This window comes from Mesoplodon bidens (genome assembly GCF_964165515.1).
Source record: "Mesoplodon bidens genome assembly, contig: HAP1_SCAFFOLD_118, whole genome shotgun sequence".
In the NCBI taxonomy this organism is placed as follows: domain Eukaryota; kingdom Metazoa; phylum Chordata; class Mammalia; order Artiodactyla; family Ziphiidae; genus Mesoplodon; species Mesoplodon bidens.
The window spans coordinates 395,881-415,686 of NW_027671260.1; the positions used below are offsets into that span (position 1 = coordinate 395,881).

The 19,806-nt window shown below is 40.9% G+C and overlaps 1 pseudogene across 1 annotated transcript in view; it reads right to left on the reverse strand.

Annotated features, from left to right (window-relative positions):
• The window catches only part of LOC308611648 (centrosomal protein of 78 kDa-like), a 400,758-nt pseudogene that overhangs the window by 258,018 nt on the left and 122,934 nt on the right, over window positions 1-19,806 (reverse strand). The gene's annotated exons all lie outside the window — the stretch shown is intronic.

The following is a 19,806-nucleotide window of genomic DNA, read 5'->3' on the forward strand; positions in this document are numbered from 1 at the left end:
AACGGCAGAGTATGTAAGAGTATGTGATGACACATCTCTGGATTAAATTATGTCTCCCTGGTAAAACATGTACAGATAAGTCTTTAGTTCAATCAGAGTGAAAGGTGAGATCAGAGAAAAGCTGGAGTGTCAGATTTCTTGTAGAAGGTCCTGCCTGATTGTTACTAAGAGGGCTACTACAGTACTAGTTAGTTCATTAGTCATGGGTTGAGTGTTAGAGGAGTGAAACAATGAGCAAGATGTAGTGTTGGCCCTTTAGCAGTGGAGTCAGAGGGGAAGACGCACAGCAGATGTCTCATCCTGCACGTGACCTGCTGTGACGGGCATATTCAGGGCGTTTAGTCAGTGTTTGTGGAAGAAGAGGGGGAGCCGTGAGGCAAAGAAAAGTCATCAAAAGGGGCAGTCCCTAAGCTAAGTCTTAAAGGACTCGTGAGAAACTGGTGAGTCAACCGGTGAAAGGCAAGGATACTCAAGGCAGAGTGGACAGCGGAAGTCCAGAGCCGTGAGTGTGCGAGGGGTGTGTTACAGAGCCACAGGCACAGGCTCTGGAGGATCAGTGCAGTGTCCCCAGGCAGCGGCAAGTGCCCCTAAAGGAGGCAGCGAGGAGGAGGAGAGCAGGTCTTAACCAACCATGTGCGTGGAGCTGGTTTCCTCAGAAAATAGCTAAGAATGGAAAGGACAAGTTCGGGTGGCATTTTAGACCACTGACGTCAGTATGGATGAGGAATCTGAAGAAGCCTGGAGATAATTATGCCCCACTCTTCTGAGGAGCAGTGCTTTATATTTTCAAGTGGGATTTTCACGCTGCCACCTCCTCTCCTGTCCCTACTGAAAGGTTTATAGGCCGGCAGAAGGGAGAACCTGGCTTAAGTAGAGTTAATCAGGTTCCTTTACTGTACAGCTTCTCGGGGCTGCTGTAGGCTAATGTTCATTCTGGATCGTCACAGCAGGCGTATGGTACACAGCCATCCTCAAAGCTATTTGACCCTAGAGTCCTTTTTTAATAGAATGTCTAACAACTGGTTCCACCGAACAGCAATTTCGTAACTTCTAGACCAGGTAATAGCAAGAAGAAAGGGGTCTGAAATAAGGTATAAATGAAGGGAGGAAATAAGTTCTAATTGTATTTAGGAAATTACCAGCAAGACTTGACCTTGGGAAGTAAGGAAGAAGTAGGAGGCGGAGGCTGAACCCCCATCTGTGTGACTAAGGTTGGGTGGTGGTATCATTGAGTTTGGAAATAGGGGATAAAGAACTGAAGTGGGGAAAAGACTTTAGTTCTGGACATGTAGAATTTTGAAGCACCTGTAGAATTCAGAAGACAAACTGGTAGATAACTGGACATGCACGTGAAGACATGGAAAGATAAAAATTTGAATGTCCTCAGCACATATCAGCAGTCATTAAAATCATGAAAATGGATGAGATGTCAGAGAACTGTGAGTCCTGACAACGTTTAAGTGATAAGCAGAGGAAGAATTCTGGGAAGGAGAGAGGTGATAGAGATTCAAGAAGGAGGAAGGAGATGCCAGCGTCGTCCTTCAGAGACTGTGAGTGTCCATTGGATTTGGGCAGTTAGGTCCCCAGTGACCTGAGAGCAGTGCAGGGAAGTGGTGGACAAAAAGTCAGATGGCAATAAACTGAGGGTGTAGGGCTGCCTGTCGGGGCCAGGCGGGGCTAGTGAGGACAGTGGGAATAGGCTGCTCTCAAGGAGTTTGGATGAAAAGAGAAAATAATTAGCAAAAAAGAATTTTTTAGAATGAGAAGGACTTGTATTTTATATGTTGAAATGAAGGAACCAATAAAGGAGATCCTGAAGATGTAGATAATAATTTAGAGAATTGGGGAAACACGGACATATGAATAAGAAAAAAACCTTGCACAGTATATAAAAATCACTTGTATCCTTCGAGCTGGATGGATACTGGTAAGTTTGGGAGGAAATAAAGGTAAGAAGAGATAGAAGTTAAAGAAGTTTATACTGATAGCCTCAGTTTTCTTTGACCAGATTTTTCAGAGACACATATATACACATACATAATTACCGTTTGAAAATTCTTTCATAGTTACATGTTTTATTAATCATGTCTGAGAAAAGTCACTGATTTTCATTTTGTACAGCATTATCTTGTAAGGACAAGATACAGTGACAACTTCCATGCTTTTTGCATATCAGAGCTGACACTGAAAGTATCTGCATAATTGAATTTTCACTTCTTATTTGTAATAAGTTTATCCTTAGGAGGATACTTTCATAGTGTTTGATCACAGATGAGTTTGGGCATTGCTATCACTCAATAATGTGAAGCATCTGTCAGGTTCTCTCCTACACTATATATTCATATTTTGTCCGTTAAGCAAATATTTATTGGCGGCCTGTGGGAATAAGATACACCTAGGTCCTCTTTCCTTGGTATATTCACAAAAGCCTCTGAAACTAAATTTCCAAGTCAGGCCATACTAAGGCCTGGCATAATAAGTTTTCATTGTTAACAGTTTTTTTGTGTTTGTGGGGGTTTTCTGTTTTTATTTTTTTGAAGCAAGGATAAGACACTGTCTTAACTCAGTAGTTGTCCATTCATTAACAAGTCAAAGAAGACATTGATGAAGCATGGTATTTTGAATATCCTTTCCACAGAATAGGTAATGGGCCATCCTGAAACTCTGGTGAGATGCTTATCATTTTCAGATTTTGGAGTGGCTGAGAAAACCCTATTACACCTTGAATTATCACTAGAAACATGAATTCAGCCAAATAAAAACAGTGCCTCTGCCTACTGAGGTGGTCAATTTCCATCTCAACAAAAGTGACCATTTCTCCTTTAGATTAAAATCAAGAAAATCCCCTCTGTCCAGGATGCAATAATGGGGTGCACGAAAGAGGAAAACTGAAGCTATTCCCTCTTTACACCTGAACAGTGAATTCATTCTGATATCAAATATTTGTTATGATTCTGTTATGACCAGGTGCTTTATTATTTAGAGATCAAGTTACTGTTCATTCTTGGTAAGTAAGAAAAATCCACGTTTTAGGACTCTGAATAGTAACTTTATATATATTATATATATATATATTAAAAATAAATATGTATATTATATGTAATATATATTCCACCTATTCAACAAAATTGTAACTTTCATCATCTCTTACGAATGATGAACTGTATTCACTCTTTGGAAAGGGCTTATAGGGAATTAAAGTCTCCATATACTTTTTATATAAGACCGTGGAAACCAAATTCTCAACTGGGAGCAAACTTAGGTTTTGCTATGAAGGTTTATGCTTGCCTGGCCTTAGAGTGGTAGGCCAGGAACTCAAGTTTTTTTCCTCTAAGTTACTTTCATTGATGCCACCCTGAAAAAATTTGGAGGGAGTATTTTTGAAATAGCTTTATCTCAGTAACCCTTTAAAAATGCTTCAGGGTATGGGGAACATAACTGTCAAAATGTTCAAGCAACTCTTGTTGATTTAAGTGTAATGGATCAGGAGCAATACAGGAAGGAGCTGGGTACAAAAGACAAAAGGCGTGAGGCTATTTCATGTATTGTTTTTGGCTTATTGTACAAAACAGAGAAAGTCTCATACACTCGCGCAGCCAAGGTCCCCTACTGTTCTCTCCTTTTAGTAGAAATAAAAGAGAGCTCGTTTCTCAATAGCAGCATTCTATCCTTAAGTGGGTACACAGTGATATTCTGATGGTCTCTGGAGCAGAGAATAATTCCGTGGCAGCTCTGACCTCCAGTCACCGGGTTCTCTGTAACTTAGTCTTTCATGGCCAAGGACTATAATCATTATTTCGATTTATATTTAGCATCTCAAAATGGAAAGGATTCCATGGACAACAAAACAGGAAGTGATTTCATGAAGTGTTTTAGTATGGATAAAACAATAAACTATAAAAATACAAATCATCAGTAAAGCTTTTTCTTTCCGGAGAACTATATTCAGAAATTAATGTAAGCCTCTAAGGTGCGCATGTGTGTTTTTTCACCCATGATCATGTTTGTATGTGTGCGCATTCCACTGCTACAGGAGACATGCAAAATGATATCAGATTTGCTACTATATGCAGTACTGGTTTCTCCCAAGAACTGTGTGCTCGCAGGGTTCGTTCAGGAAGGTGAGTGTCCTACCACCTCATCACAGTCATATCTCATCACCTTCGGCAGGAATAGTTGACACTTTAACCTCACATGCAGGCTTATTAAATTAGTATTACTCATCAGAACTTGCTTACTAATAAAACAAGCTGAATTAGCCACTGCAGAATCATATTTGGAAATTCAATGAAAATTTTACCTTTTTAATAAAGGCCCAGAAATATTATTTCAGAGCAGGTGGTACAGAAAACTGTGGTCAAATTTGACATTCATTCATCATTGAAGTGTGGAACGTGACAGGTGAAAATTGATATTGATTTCTTTCCTCTAATATTTGGAAGAGTTCTAACAGGTAAATCAAATGAGATAACAAGACATATCAAGTCTCACTCATTTCTATGATCACATCCTCCCCACATATCACTCCTTCGCCTGCCATGTTTTGAATAATTCAATGCCCATAGTCTTTCCTGTCCAGTGTATTATAAGACACACTCAAGCTGGGTTTCAATCATATTAGACTGAAAGCTGAACATTTTAGGAAGGATTATTTAAAACCAAATGCGTCTTGAGCCCAACAGCCTATGAAACCAAACAATCCTGGGAGTTCAGTTGGATTCAGAAAATTCAGTAATCCTATTTGATGTATGTTAACCGTATCAATATTAACAACCTTCCACTGGATTTCAGCACTGATTTGAGAGCTGAGTTACTACTGGTCTTGTATTTTACCTAGTTGTGAAAGCACTGAGAGAGTTGTTCTTGGGTTGGACTTGACCTGCCTCTGGGAATGCTCTCTGTTATATCCATCTTGAAAAACTTTATTCAAGTGCCATTTCTCTGCCTGCCTTCTCTTCACTTGCACCCCTTGGGAAAACGAAAGATGCTCAAATATAGATGTTAACACTGCAGGTGCTCTGCTTGGCAATGGTGTCTTTCAGCTTCCCAATAAAAAATTATATTGCTGACCACCCATTTGACTGAAAAGTGACTCATTTTACTGACAGATATCTGGATTGAGATGCCAAAAGAAATAGGTCATTTCAAATTTCCTTTTTAAGTCATAGCTTTGTGTTGCAACACTACTTGTTCAAAACTTAGATCATGAAGGTTCCTTCCTATGACCTCCAAATAATTAAAATGTTCTTCAATACGCTATATAAAAAGCAAGCAGAGGGGCTTCCCTGGTGGCACAGTGGTTGGGAGTCTGCCTGCCGATGCAGGGGACACGGGTTCGTGCCCCAGTCCGGGAGGATCCCACATGCCGCGGAGCGGCTGGGCTCGTGGGCCACGGCCGCTGGGCCTGCGCGTCCGGAGCCTGTGCTCCGCAACGGGAGAGGCCGCAGCAGTGAGAGGCCCGTGTACTGCGACAACAAAAATAATAATAATAAAAAAAAAGCAAGCAGAATATTCCTAATTATCAATCTTTCTCTTGAGTCATATAGTTCTTGTAATTTCAAGGAAGAGAAACTCAAATGTAAAGTGTTACAATAGCCAAGCATACCAGCACTATTATCTAACCATTCAGCAATTTTCTCTGCCAAGTCACTCTGAACCTTAGACTACTGAGGATGTCTTCTTAATTAATTTTTAAGGTTCTCCTCTTTTGAGTTAAAAAATGGTCACAATTTTATAAGTAAAATTAAAGAAAAATACCAAAGAGAACATCTGAGATGTTTCCATTAGGCATTATATATATATACATAAATTTAATAGATATACATATATACATGCACTGGGATACATCTCCATCTTCTGTGTCAGTCGGACATAGGTCCATTTTCTTAGGAATAGGGAACTCCTTTCACAGTGGAAGTGAGGAAATTGGCTGGACCATCCTTCTTGAAAATAATTCTGTGAAGCCGCCATTCCTTCTAGCAATCTACTACTCCATCAGTGTGTAGTTCATCAAATTCAGGTCTTCTGAAGCCAGGCTAGAAATACAAAGTGAGGTGGACGACTAAGGTAACTGACCAAAAAGGAGGAAAGGAAGAGGAGCAAAACAATTTCCCAATTTCATTCTTTCCCATATTCTCTGTGCTTGACAAGGGAAAAAATATTCGGGTCTGAGTGCCTCTCATTCTTAGCCATTGTTAGTTCAAAGTCTGAGAAAAAAAAAAAAGGTAAAAACGAAAATATGGAGTCCAGAATTCCCTTAGCTCTCTTGCATGCAATATCTCAACTTAAAAGGCCTTCCAAAATGGAGGGATAAACTTTTAAAAATATAGCCCAATCTTTTCAATCTAAACAAGTAAACACTAAAAATATATTTTAGAAATCCAGCAAACACACTAACCACAGTCAAAGCAAAGGAAGGCTTATGGCTTACCAAATGACAGTGGCTGTCTACAAGAGAGAGAAAGAGAATAGTCCAAAATTCTATCTGACCTGGCAGAGCTAGGAGGGTGCCCTGGTTAGGGTCTTTCATATACAGTTATTCAAGCTCAGACTTGATCATCTGTCAGGGATGCTACAGTAGGGAGAGATTTGCCATAACTGTGAGACTCAGCAAGATCACTTCCAACTCTAAAACCTACAACTTTAATCACCAACACCAGCCATCATTAAGAGCGACCTCAAATAACTCCAAATCTCTTCATCTACTCACATATTCTTTACACAGTCAACAGACCTCGAGTGATTACTACATGCCAGACACAGTTCTAAGACCCAGAATAAGGGATAAGAAAGGTAACAACCTCTGTCACTGGGGGGCTTGAGTTCTTTGGGAAGAAGTTCATCTAAATACAAAGAGACACCAAAGATAATATTTGGTTTGATTATTATTCTGTGAAAGAAGTAAGGTAATCTGTTAAGTTGGGACTGAGTTAGGCTAGTAGGACAATCAAGGAAAAAATATCTTTAAGAGATGAGTGCCAAAGAATAGAAAGGAATCAGTTATGGAAAATTTTTCTGGAAATAATATTTCCAAAACATGGGAACAGCGAATACAAAGTCCCTGAGGCAAGATGAAGCTTAACTACAATCAAGGAGCAAAAAGAAGCTAAAAGGTTAGGTCAGGAGATAACCACACAGATTTACACCAGCTGGTCCCTAACTTCAAGTCTACGTGGGTATATTCTTCAGGTGAGTTACATATATATCATCCAAAAAACACACAAAAAATGGACTCCAAAATTACCCTGGAAATTCTGAGTGAGATTCTTTACAAAGGCACAACCATATTAAAGATCACAGCCATCATTCTCCAAACTCCACTCTGGGCATCACTTGCAGGCATTTAACGGGGGTGTTTCATATCCTCTCTAAAATATTGGGCAGGGGGCTTCCCTGGTGGCGCAGTGGTTGGGAGTCCACCTGCCGATGCAGGGGACATGGGTTCGTGTCCCGGTCCGGGAAGATCCCACATGCCGCGGAGCGGCCAGGCCCATGAGCCATGGCCACTGAGCCTGCGCATCTGGAGCCTGTGCTCCATAACAGGAGAGGCCACAACAGTGAGAGGCCCGTGTACCGCAAAAAAAAAAAAATAAAAAATAAAAAATAAATAAAATATTGGGCAGGAAGAACAAACACCCTAGCATGTCTGCACTGTGCACCTAGTGTCTCACAATTGAAAAGTAGCCGGAGCTCACCCTGCTGATGGCTTTGCTGGGTTTTTTTAACCATTTATTAAGAGTCCCACCTCTTTTAAGAACTGGGATATATTTTTTGAGGAAATAAACTACAGGAAAATTCAACTGACAGAGATCATACTGTAGTTGACTTTTCTGTTCTTTGTTACATTTATTCGTTGAGACAAACGTCTGTTCTTAGTCTTTTTTTAATGGCTCTGTTAAATAGAATGGACACAGTACACTGCACATACTTAAAAACACAATTTAAATTCTGAAATATGCATATACCCATGGAACTGCCAACACAATCAAGAAAAGGAACATATCCATCACTTGCAAGTGTTTATGCCTCATTCATAAAGCCCCTTTTTTCCCCTCACATTCCAGCCCTCCACATCCCCAAGTGAGCACTGATATGCTTTCTTTCATTAGAGACGTGTTTGCATTTTTCTAGAAATTTAGATAAAGGGATTCACACACTGAGGACTCTTTTATCTGGCTTCTTTCACTCAATGTAATTATTTGGAGAGTAATTCATATTGTGGTGGGTGTCAATAGTTTATCACTTTGTTTTGCTGAATAGTGTTTCACTGTATGGGTATACCACAGTATATTTATTCATTCTCTTGTTGATGGGTGCTCGAGGTTGTTTCAATTCTGTCTATTAGAAATAAAGATGCTATGATGATCCATGTACAAGTCTTTGTGTGCACATATGCTTTCATTTTTCTTGCGTAAATATCCAGGTGCAGAAAGGCTGGGTCATATGGTAGGTGTACGTTCAACTTATGAAGAAACGGCCGAACTGCGGACTGAAGTGACTGCACTCTTGCCCTCCCACTAGCATGTAAAAGCCGCGCAGTTCCTACACTGCCTCACCAGTACTTGGTGTGGTTGGACTTTTCTAATTTTAGCCATTCAGTAGGTGTGTAGTGGTATCTCCTGGGGCGTTCATTTCCATAGAGCTAATAATGGATTACATTGAGCAACGTCATGTGCTTATTTGCGTCCGTACACCTCCTTGGCAGGATCTCTTTTTAAATATTCTTACCCATATTGTTAATTAAAAAATGTTTTTCTAATTACTGAGTTTTGAGAGTTCTCTACGTGTTAGAGACACAAGTCTTTTCAGGTATATAATTTGTAAATATTTTCTTCCAACCTGTGGCTTTTCTTTTATTAATAATGGCTTCCAAAGATGAAACCCAATTTATTACTTTTTTTCTTTTATGGATCTTGTTTTTGGTGTCATCTCTAGGAAATCTTTGCTTAACCCAAGGTCAAAAAGATTGTGTCCAAGTTTTAGAGATTTATGTTTTGATCTACATTTAGTTAATTCTTTATATGGTGTGAAGTAGGGATCAAAGGTCATACTTTTGCATATGGTGAACTAGGCACTATATCCATGTACTACATGCTTCCAGCACCATTTGTCAAGAAGACTATCCTTTCTCCTCAAAATTGGCTTTGCACCTCTGTTGAAAAATCAATTGTCCTTATATGTGTGGATATGTTCCTGGGATCTACATTCTATTTGATTGACCTATTATATCTGACTCTTGGTTATAATATATTCTTTCACTGATTTCTTTTCACTTGCGCATGTAAATAGTCTCCCAGTGATATAGCCTTACCATTTGACTGGACATACCTAGGTATACCTGAAATGCATTTGATAAATCGATGGAACTTGCACTCAAACTAGGGTTACTTTCCAAAAACTCTTAAAATGTTGAGGTGTAAAAACGATGTACTCTACAGCCTTCCTGCCTCAACCAAGTGTATGTTAACACATCCCCACACAAGCTATTTTGCATGTGTATGGGGCTGTAGAGTCTGGGGAGTATGAGAGTGGTATGTGCTGTCTATCCCAAAAGATCATCATAGGAGGCAAAGGAAACATTAAGGAAGTAGATAAGAATAGTCAAATGCCGAATGTTAACATATTTCTCATGCGTTTTAAATATTTACATTGAGATAAATAAGTAAATTATTATAAAATAAAATACAAAACTTTAGAGAATATTTCAAAATGCTCTTTTTTGCCAGATGCAACAAGATACTAGGAATAGAGGGATTTTCTGGAACCGGCTTATCTTTCCTTTTCTTATCACCATCGAGTGATGGGCTTGTATTTTATTCAGTGTATTGTACATGTGGGTGTGAAGAAGATGGAAGTTGTCTCAAAAAGAGAAATGAGCAAAGAATATATGTCGTCAACTTGTCTAAAACACTTTTTCATGTTCTGACTCATTTTTCTTTGTATTGGCATTTCAAGGCATTTTGTTTTTTAGTGACTATTAAAAAACCTTGATAATTTCAGTGAAATCTCATGAAGATAATATAAACAACAGTAATGGAAAATGAAAAGATGATAATAGCAACCAGCACTGTGCTATTTCTTGTCAGTGTTCTTTACTATTTAGAATAGTAACAAATCCCATATTAATTTGACTTTTTGAACTTTGGCCTTTACTTTGGTGGAAGAAATTCCTTACACTTTGCTTATTATCTGTTTGCAATTAAAAACAATTAATGACCATACTTTGATATGATCATCTTAGAGTTGTATAGAGGGAGGATAGTTATGCAACTATTTATATATCTATGGGTTCAAGGAAGTTTAAAGGCTTGATATTTGAATCCTGTGGAAAGTAGCCTCCTTTCCCAGAGGGAAATGAACATATACATGTACTTAATGTAGTTTAAACTAAAGCAACACCTGTTCGTAGAGGCACCTTCTATTCCAGGTATGTTTAGGTATAGGGAAGGGGAACAAGAGCTATAAAACATAATTCTTGTGTATAAGAAGTTTACAGGGGCTTCCCTGGTGGCACAGTGGTTGAGAGTCCGCCTGCTGATGCAGGGGTCACGGGTTTGTGCCCCGGTCCGGGAGGATCCCACATGCCGCGGAGCGGCTGGGCCCGCGAGCCATGGCCGCTGAGCCTGCATGTCTGGAACCTGTGCTGCGCGTCTGGAGCCTGTGCTCCGAAACAGGAGAGGCCACAACAGTGAGAGGCCCGCGTACCACAAAAAAGAAAAAGAAAAAAAAAAGTTTACAGTTTAGGGGGGTTGAGGGCACTCAATGACTCAATGCGGATGAGCCTGATGCAGGTTACGAAAAGGTCACCCTTGAATAAACTCTGCTTTAGGAAAGACCAGCCTACTCTTATTCTGTTAAACTCTTTAATGTGGTGCTCAATATACCTGGATATCAATGTCAAAGGCCACTTTAGAAATGTTTCCAGGGGTGCTAACAGCCAACAAGTTAATATGATTCCTATACACTTGACACAACTCACCAGAGGTCTTGAATTCGGTGAGCATATTGGCCTCCTTTAAGAAAGATCACCCGTTAAACTTCGAATGCTAAGTGCTAAGAGAATGAAGTAAGTAATAAGTGATATTCAGGTTCAGAGGCGGAAGAGAAAAGACGTCTCACCTTGAGTAGAACATTTTGTTGGATTCTCCAAAGTGGCAAACAATAAGGAGAACACTCAATAACTAAGACTGAATAAGTTGAGAAATAAGATGAAAGCCTAAGATGGAGGTGAAAATGTCCCCTAGATTTAAGGATACATTTAGGCTGAAAGGGAAACGATTGAAAAAGATGTAGAAAGTGCTAAATATTTCACAAAAAATTATTAGAACAAAAAATGTATTAGAATAAACTTAGCAAAGTTTGTTTGCAGAATATGAAATCAACATACACACATCACTTGCATTTCTGTACATTAACAATGAACAATCTGAAAAAGAAATTAGGAGAACAATTCCATTTACAATACCATCTAAAAGGATAAAATACTTAGCAATAAGCTTAACCAAAGACATGAAACACTGGTACACTGAAAACTACAGCAGTATTGAGAGAAATTAAGGAAGACATAAATAAATGGAAAGACATCCCATGTTCAAGAACTATTGTTAAAATGTCCATGTTACACAAAGCTATCTACAGATTTAATGCAATGCCTATCAAAATCCCCTGTTTTTGCAGAAATAGAAGAAACCACTCCAAAATTGATATGTAACCACAAAGGACCCTCAATAACGAAAGCAAACTTGAAGACCTCACACTTTCTTTTGAAATGAAGTTTTCTTGTTATTGTGGGTTAAAAATCCAGTCCTAAGTCTCCATAAATTATCCTCCTAAATTTATATTTTGGTTCATTCTCAGTGACAGGGCTTTCAGTGCCTGAGTGGTATTGAGGGCCCCTTCAATATCTGTAGCTTGGGCTCCTGTCACTGACATGGTGTGGGTATCTCACAGCCTTGGCTGTTTTTACCAGTTTATCAAGTCCCAGATGAACCATGCTCAGAAGGGCCCCACACTTGCTTGGTTTCATGCTCTGATATTGCTGTCTTAATATTCTTAATGATTTTATCTTTGAACTTACGTTCTGTAAGTAAAGTTTATGGGACAATAAAATATACGCATGAGCAGAGGAGACGTGTGCAATATGTGTGTCTGCCACCATTCCTGCTGCCCCATTCACATCTAGTTTTCACCCTGCTTATGGTGTGCTTTCCATGACATGCTTATTTGGTACCCATTTGGAGTCTTGCTGTGTTCCACCAGAATTCTGTGCTACTGGTCACATCCAAGACTAAGTGAAGGTGTTAACAGATGTGGAGGCCATGCTTTCCATTTGAATCTGAACTTACTTCTAACACAGAAAGAAAGTGTTGTTTTTTAAGAAACAAGAATGTCCAAGGAATCTTATCATATCCTTTCTTACTCGTGTTACTTCCCAATATTAGCCAAACAGTCTGCTGAAAAAGATGACATGTATGAAAAAGAGAAGAGAGAACAACCCACAGAACCCATTTAGAACTCATCCTAATCTAGTATGATGTCATCTTATCTCGATTCTATCTGAAAGAAGAATTTACTTGGGCACATTCACAGGTTCCAGGTGAACATGAATTTGGGGAGGACACTATGCACCCCAGTGCAAATACTTTCAACAAGACTTTTTCTTTGCAGTTTGAACAAGAGGCACTATATTTTCATTTTGCACTGGAGCCCACACATTATGTCACTTGTTACCGTTAGAGCCCATGTTGGAAAATGGGGCTTCATGACATAGCCAAGTGAGTCTGTCAACTGAATTCTAGAGTTATCCAGACTTACCCACTTTGTTGCAGCAAGTTGGTTCCAGGCAAAGCCAGGTGAGAGGGGCATGTCCACAGTGGAGCAGAGAACTTCTGTCTCTCTATCACCAGACTCACTCCCAAAATGAAGGAAAGAAGAGCTTAGCAAAGCATGGCCAGTTATTCTTCCCAACTTTGCCCGTCAGGTAGGTCACCTCACCTAGCCAGTGTCAGTGAACATAAGAGCAGGGAGGTTAAAAGTTACACTAATCAAATTCCCTTCACATGCTGGTACCCGTAAGAATGAGAAGGGAAACTGTCACTAATGCTCCCCTGGTGTTTTCAATCTCTTAACCCACTCAACGATGCTTTTAAGCCTATAATTAATGGAATATGGCTCTCCCTTCAGGAAAGATTAGACCTTTATCAGGACAGCCCTGCTCACACTTTTATGGGGCTACTCGTTTGAGTGGCCTCCAGGAACTGCTGGTGGATGCCTTAGAGTTTCATCCCAGAAGTCTCTGATATGGGTGAGAAATTGCATTAATTCAAATGAACTCCAAGGCTACTCATATCCAATGATCAGAAACAACTTTTTGTTCTACCAGCCATCCACAACATAGCTAACCATAGACATTTGATGAGGTCAAATGACAAACTAAGATTAAATACAGAAAAGCATCCAGTAATACAATTCAGAAATCATAGAAATGTTGCAAATTTGTAAGTACATCTTTGCCAGTATCAAATTCTTCACAGACAAATTAAAAGGGCACACATGACACGCTCTTATGAATTAAGGTTCCAAAGTATTAAATCCCAATTTTGAAATCAAGTTTCCTTGTTACTGTGGGTTAAAAATCCGAAGTCCTAAATGTCCATAAACAATCCTCCCAAATGTACATTTGGTTCATTCTCAGTGACAGGGCTTTCATTGCCTGAATGGGACTGAGGGCTCCTTCAGTATCTGTAGCTTGGACTTCTGTCACTGACACGGGTGTGGGTCTCTCAGGGCCTTGGCTGTTTTATCAGTTTATCAACCCTCTCATGAACCATGCTTTTAAAGAGTCTAAAGAGTTACTAAGATACAATTTGATTTTACAGCACTATCCCCAACATTTAAAAACAATCTCAAGGGCCTCCCTGGTGGCGCAGTGGTTGAGAGTCCGCCTGCCGATGCAGGGGATACGGGTTCGTGCCCCGGTCTGGGAGGATCCCATATGCCGCGGAGCGGCTGGGCCCGTGGGCCATGGCCGCTGGGCCTGCGCGTCCGGAGCCTGTGCCCCGCAACGGGAGAGGCCACAACAGTGAGAGGCCCGCGTACCGCAAAAAAAAAAAAAAAAAAAAAAAAAAAAAACAATCTCAAAAGCAAGCCAATCCCCCACTCTTAGAAGAGTGAAACTAGGCACATTTTTGTTCCCGGAATCCAGTAAAGACTTTGATCAAAGAACATAGCGGAAACTCAATGGCATTTGAGAGAAAGATAAAGTCTCTTTGGTTTTAGCCTCACTAGAATGTCCATTAGTCTATGCCATTTAACTGAAATTTCTGACCTGCGAACTTCGAACCAAGAGGAAACTTTTAGCTTGACATTGATTTGTCACTATGAATTTGCCATGTGCAGTGCACAGCCCTGAGCATCTGTCACACATGGACTCTTGCGTTATCCTTCCTCTTTGATGACCTTGTTGTTTACACTGCAGTACTGAACTGTTTATGGGTTCTGTCGAGTGACATTACACCTCCAGGTCTGAGGCGTAGATTTGACAGTCCTATGCCGCCATGGCCATTTTCACTGCCTCCTGCTATGGAACTACATAGACCAAAGGCGGCTGCCTTTAGGACAACATTTCTTTCTCCAATATAATTGACAAATCCAGTGTCAGCTTGGGTCCACATGTGAAGGGCGTCACTTGAGCCTACGGTAGACCATATGTGTCAGTGCCGACAAGTTCTATAAAACATGTTTTCCTTATAATTGAGTCTTTGTCTCAGTCAAGCCTGCTTGGGAAAAACTGTACCTGAAGAGTAAGGCAAGGTGGATGGCTGCCTGAGACTTTCCTGCCCTGTAAACTCCTGCACACTCTCAAGTCAAGTGCCAGGTAAAGGTCTCTGTATACTAAAGACCCTCCAGGTGCCTTATTCATTCCGCTCCAGGTATTGCTCAGTCACCTGCAACTCCCTAATGCCCCTTTTCTTTATATCAGACCTTTACTTAAGTGGCTCGAAAGAAACAGCCACTCTCCCACACCATAAGCTGCAGCCATCAGCCAAAATCAAAGTATCTTATGGCTGGTGTAGTGGGTTGGATGGTGGCCCCCAAAAGGATATATCCATGTCCTAAGCCTTGACTGTTACCTCATTTGAAAAAAAAAGGTTTTTGCAAACGTCATTAAGGATCTTGAGATGGGATTTCCATCCTATATTAGCTGGATGGGTCCTAAATAGAATGACAATTGTCCTTAATATACAAGAAGGGCAGAGGGATATTTGAGACACACAAAAGAGAAGATACAGACACAGAAAGGGGGTGATGTGAAGACACAGACCAAAACTGAGTGACGTGGCCTCAAGCCAAGGAAGCTGGCAACCACCAGAAGCTGAAAGAGGCAAGGGATAGAATCTCCCCTAGAGCATCAGTAGGGAGAGCAGCCTTGCTGACACCTTGACAGCACACTTCTGGCCTCTACAACTGTGAGATCGTAAATTTCTATTGTGTTCAGCCTCCAAGTTTATTAGTCTCCCAGCAAGCACGGCACATTTATACAGCATGCATTAAACGTTTTCTAAGCTTCAGCAGTTTACTGCACAAACCTAAATATTTTCAAACAGTCAAAGGTTTCAACATCCCACCATACATTAAAGACCAAGGCAGTAGACTACCTTCCTTGGCAGTAACAAAAGATTTTCCACATGGACATTTTCCTCTCCAAAATGTCTGCTCCTTTCTTTTTATTTCTCAGTGTTCCCAGGTAATGCACCAAGTGTCAGGAACTTCTAATTACCTTTCAGCAAGTACAATGCCTTAATTCCATTTGGTTTGGAATAAATTAGGAAATAAGATAAAAGAGAAAAGATGGAGGGCCGAATATTCCTGTTACTCTTGATAACCCTGGCTTGAGAATCCAGTTTGAATGAAATGATCACATAACTGAACCGCAGAATTGGGCAGATTTACTAACTAGTAATACACAGAATGAGAGAAACAGAAGACACTCACACTCTCAAGGGAGAGAACAGAATTAGTCAAGGCAAGCATGCTCACTTAATTCTTTTCAAGCTTTCTATATAAGTCACTTGATCACCCTGGGGCAGAGTCAGTAATGAAGCAGCGCTGATAGGACCCTACGAGCTCTCTTGACAGGACTGAAACATCAGGAGCAGGAAAGCAACATTCCCTCACTCCCCACCACCGCCACCCCCAGCAGTAAAAATATGATCATCCACATAGACAATGTAAAGAAATCAGAAACTACGCTAACTCTGATTCACTCTTAGTATACCAACAGCTAATCGGGAGCCTTGTGAAAAAACATCTTGATTAGTTGCTAATAAAACTCCTTAGGGGCCTGGGGGAAGATGGCGGAAGAGTAAGACACGGAGATCACCTTCCTCCCCACAGATACACCAGAAATACATCTACACGTGGAACAGCTCCTACAGACCACATTCTGAACGCTGGCAGAAGACCTCAGACCCCCCAAAAGGCAAGAAACTCCCCATGCACTCTGGGTAGGGCAAAAGAAAAAAGAATAAACAGAGACAAAAGGATAGGGACGGGACCTGCACCAGTGGGAGGGAGCTGTGAGGCAGGAAAGGTTTCCACACACTAGGAAGCCCCTTCAAGGGCAGAGACTGCAGGTGGCAGAGGGGGAAAGCTTGGGAGTAGCGGGGGAGAGCACAGCAACAGGGGTGTGGAGGGCAAAGCGGAGAGATTCCCGCACAGAGGATGGGTGCCGATCGGCACTCACCAGCCGGAGGCTTGTCTGCTCGGCCACCGGCGCGGGCGGGGCTGTGAGCTGAGGCTCGGGTTTCAGGTTTCTGTCGGGAGCACAGGGAGAGGACTGGGGTTGGCAGCCTGAACACAGCCTGAAGGGGTTAGTGCACCACGGCTGGCCGGGAGGGAGTCCGGGAAAAAGTCTGGACCTGCAGAAGAGGCAAGAGACTTTTTCTTCCCTCTTTGTTTCCTGGTGCGCGAGGAGAGGGGATTAAGAGTGCTGCTTAAAGGAGCTCCAGAGACGGGCGCGAGCCGCGGCTAAAAGCGCGGACCCCAGAGATGGGCGTGGGACGCTGGGGCTGCTGCTGCCACCGCCAAGAGGCCTGTGTGCGAGCGCAGGTCACTGTCCACACTCCCTTTCCAGGGAGCCTGTGCAGCCCGCCACTGCCGGGGTCCCGGGATCCAGGGACGGCTTCCCCGGGAGAGTGCACGGCACACCTCGGGCTGGTGCAACATCACGCCGGCCTCTGCCGCTGCAGGCTCGCCCCGGACTCCGTACCCCTCCCTCCCCCAGGCCTGAGTGAGTCAGAGTCCCCGAAGCAGCTGTTCCTTTAACCCCGTCCTGTCTGAGCGAAGAACAGACGCCCTCCGGCGACCTACATGCAGAGGCGGGGCCAAATCCAAAGCTGAGCCCCGGGAGCTGTGCGAAGAAAGAAGAGAAAGGAAAATCCCTCCTAGCAGCCTCAGAAGCAGCGGATTAAAGCTCCACAATCAACTTGTATCCTGCATCTGTGGAATACATGAATAGACAAGGAATCAGCCCAACTTGAGGAGGTGGACTTTGAGAGCAAGATTTATGATTTTCTCCTCTTTTCCTCTTTTTGAACAACACAATAAGTGAAATGAAAAATACTCTAGATTGCATCAATAGCAGAATAACTGAGGCAGAAGAACGGATAAGTGACCTGGAAGATAAAATAGTGGAAATAACTACTGCAGAGCAGAAGAAAGAAAAAAGAATGAAAAGAACTGAGGACAGTCTCAGAGACCCCTGGGACAACACTAAACGCACCAACATTCGAATTATAGGGGTTCCAGAAGAAGAAGAGAAAAAGAAAGGGACTGAGAAAATATTTGAAGAGATTATAGTTGAAAACTTCCCTAATATGGGAAAGGAAATAGTTAATCAAGTCCAGGACGCACAGAGCGTCCCATACAGGAAAAATCCAAGGAGAAACACGTCAAGACACATATTAATCAAACTGTCAAAAATTAAATACAAAGAAAACCTATTAAAAGCAGCAAGGGAAAAACAACAAATAACACACAAGGGAATCCCCATAACGTTAACAGCTGATCTCTCAGCAGAAACTCTGCAAGCAAGAGGGGACTGGCAGGACATATTTAAAATGATGAAGGAGAAAAACCTACAACCAAGATTACTCTACCCAGCAAGGAGCTCATTCAGATTTGATGGAGAAATTAAAACCTTTACAGACAAGCAAAAGCTGAGAGGGTTCAGCACCACCAAACCAGCTTTACAACAAATGCTAAAGGAATTTCTCTAGGCAAGAAACACAAGAGAAGGAAAAGAACTACAATAACGAACCCAAAACAATTAAGAAAATGGGAATAGGAACACACATATCAATAATTACCTTAAATGTAAATGGACTAAATGCTCCCACCAAAAGACACAGATTGGCTGAATGGATACAAAAACAAGACCCATATATATGATGTCTACAAGAGACCCACTTCAGACCTAGAGACACATACAGACTGAAAGTAAGGGGATGGAAAAAGATATTCCATGCAAATCGAAATCAAAAGAAAGCTGGAGTAGCAGTTCTCATATCAGTCAAAATAGACTTTAAAATAAAGACTATTAGAAGACACAAAGAAGGACACTACCTAATGATCAAGGGATCAATCCAAGAAGGAGATATAACAATTGTAAATATTTAGGCACCCAACATAGGAGCACCTCAATACATAAGGCAAATACTAACAGCCATAAAAGGGGAAATCGACAGTAGCACATTCATAGTAGGGGACTTTAACACCCCACTTTCACCAATGGACAGATCATCCAAAATGAAAACAAATAAGGAAACACAAGCTTTAAATGATACATTAAACAAGATGGACTTAATTGATATTTATAGGACATTCCATCCAAAAACAACAGAATACACATTTTTCTCAAGTGCTCATGGAACATTCTGCAGGATAGATCATATCTTGGGTCACAAATCAAGCCCTGGTAAATTTAAGAAAATTGAAATTGTATCAAGTATCTTTTCTGACCACAATGCTATGAGACTAGATATCAATTACAGGAAAAGATCTGTAAAAAATACAAACACATGGAGGCTAAACAATACACTACTTAATAATGAAGTGATCATTGAAGAAATCAAAGAGGAAATCAAAAAATACCTAGAAACAAATGACAATGGAGACACCACAACCCAAAACCTAGGAGAGGCAGCAAAAGCAGTTCTAAGAGGGAAGTTTATAGCAATACAATCCTACCTTAAGAAACAGGAAACATGTCGAATAAACAACCTAAACTTGCACCTAAAGCAATTAGAGAAAGAAGAAGAAGAACAACAAAAAAAACCCAAAGTTAGCAGAAGGAAAGAAATCATAAAAATCAGATCAGAAATAAATGAAAAAGAAATGAAGGAAACGATAGCAAAGATCAATAAAACTAAAAGCTGGTTCTTTGAGAACATAAACAAAATTGATAAACCATTAGCCAGACTCATCAAGAAAAAAAGGGAGAAGACTCAAATCAATAGAATTAGAAATGAAAAAGGAAAAGTAACCACTGACACTGCAGAAAAACAAAAGATCAGTAGAGATTACTACAAGCAACTCTATGCCAATAAAATGGACAACCTGGAAGAAATGGACAAATTCTTAGAAATGCACAACCTGCCAAGACTGAATCAGGAAGAAATAGAAAATATGAACAGACCAATCACAAGCACTGAAATTGAAACTGTGATTAAAAATCTTCCAACAAACAAAAACCCAGGACCAGATGGCTTCACAGGTGAATTGTATCAAACATTTAGAGAAGAGCTA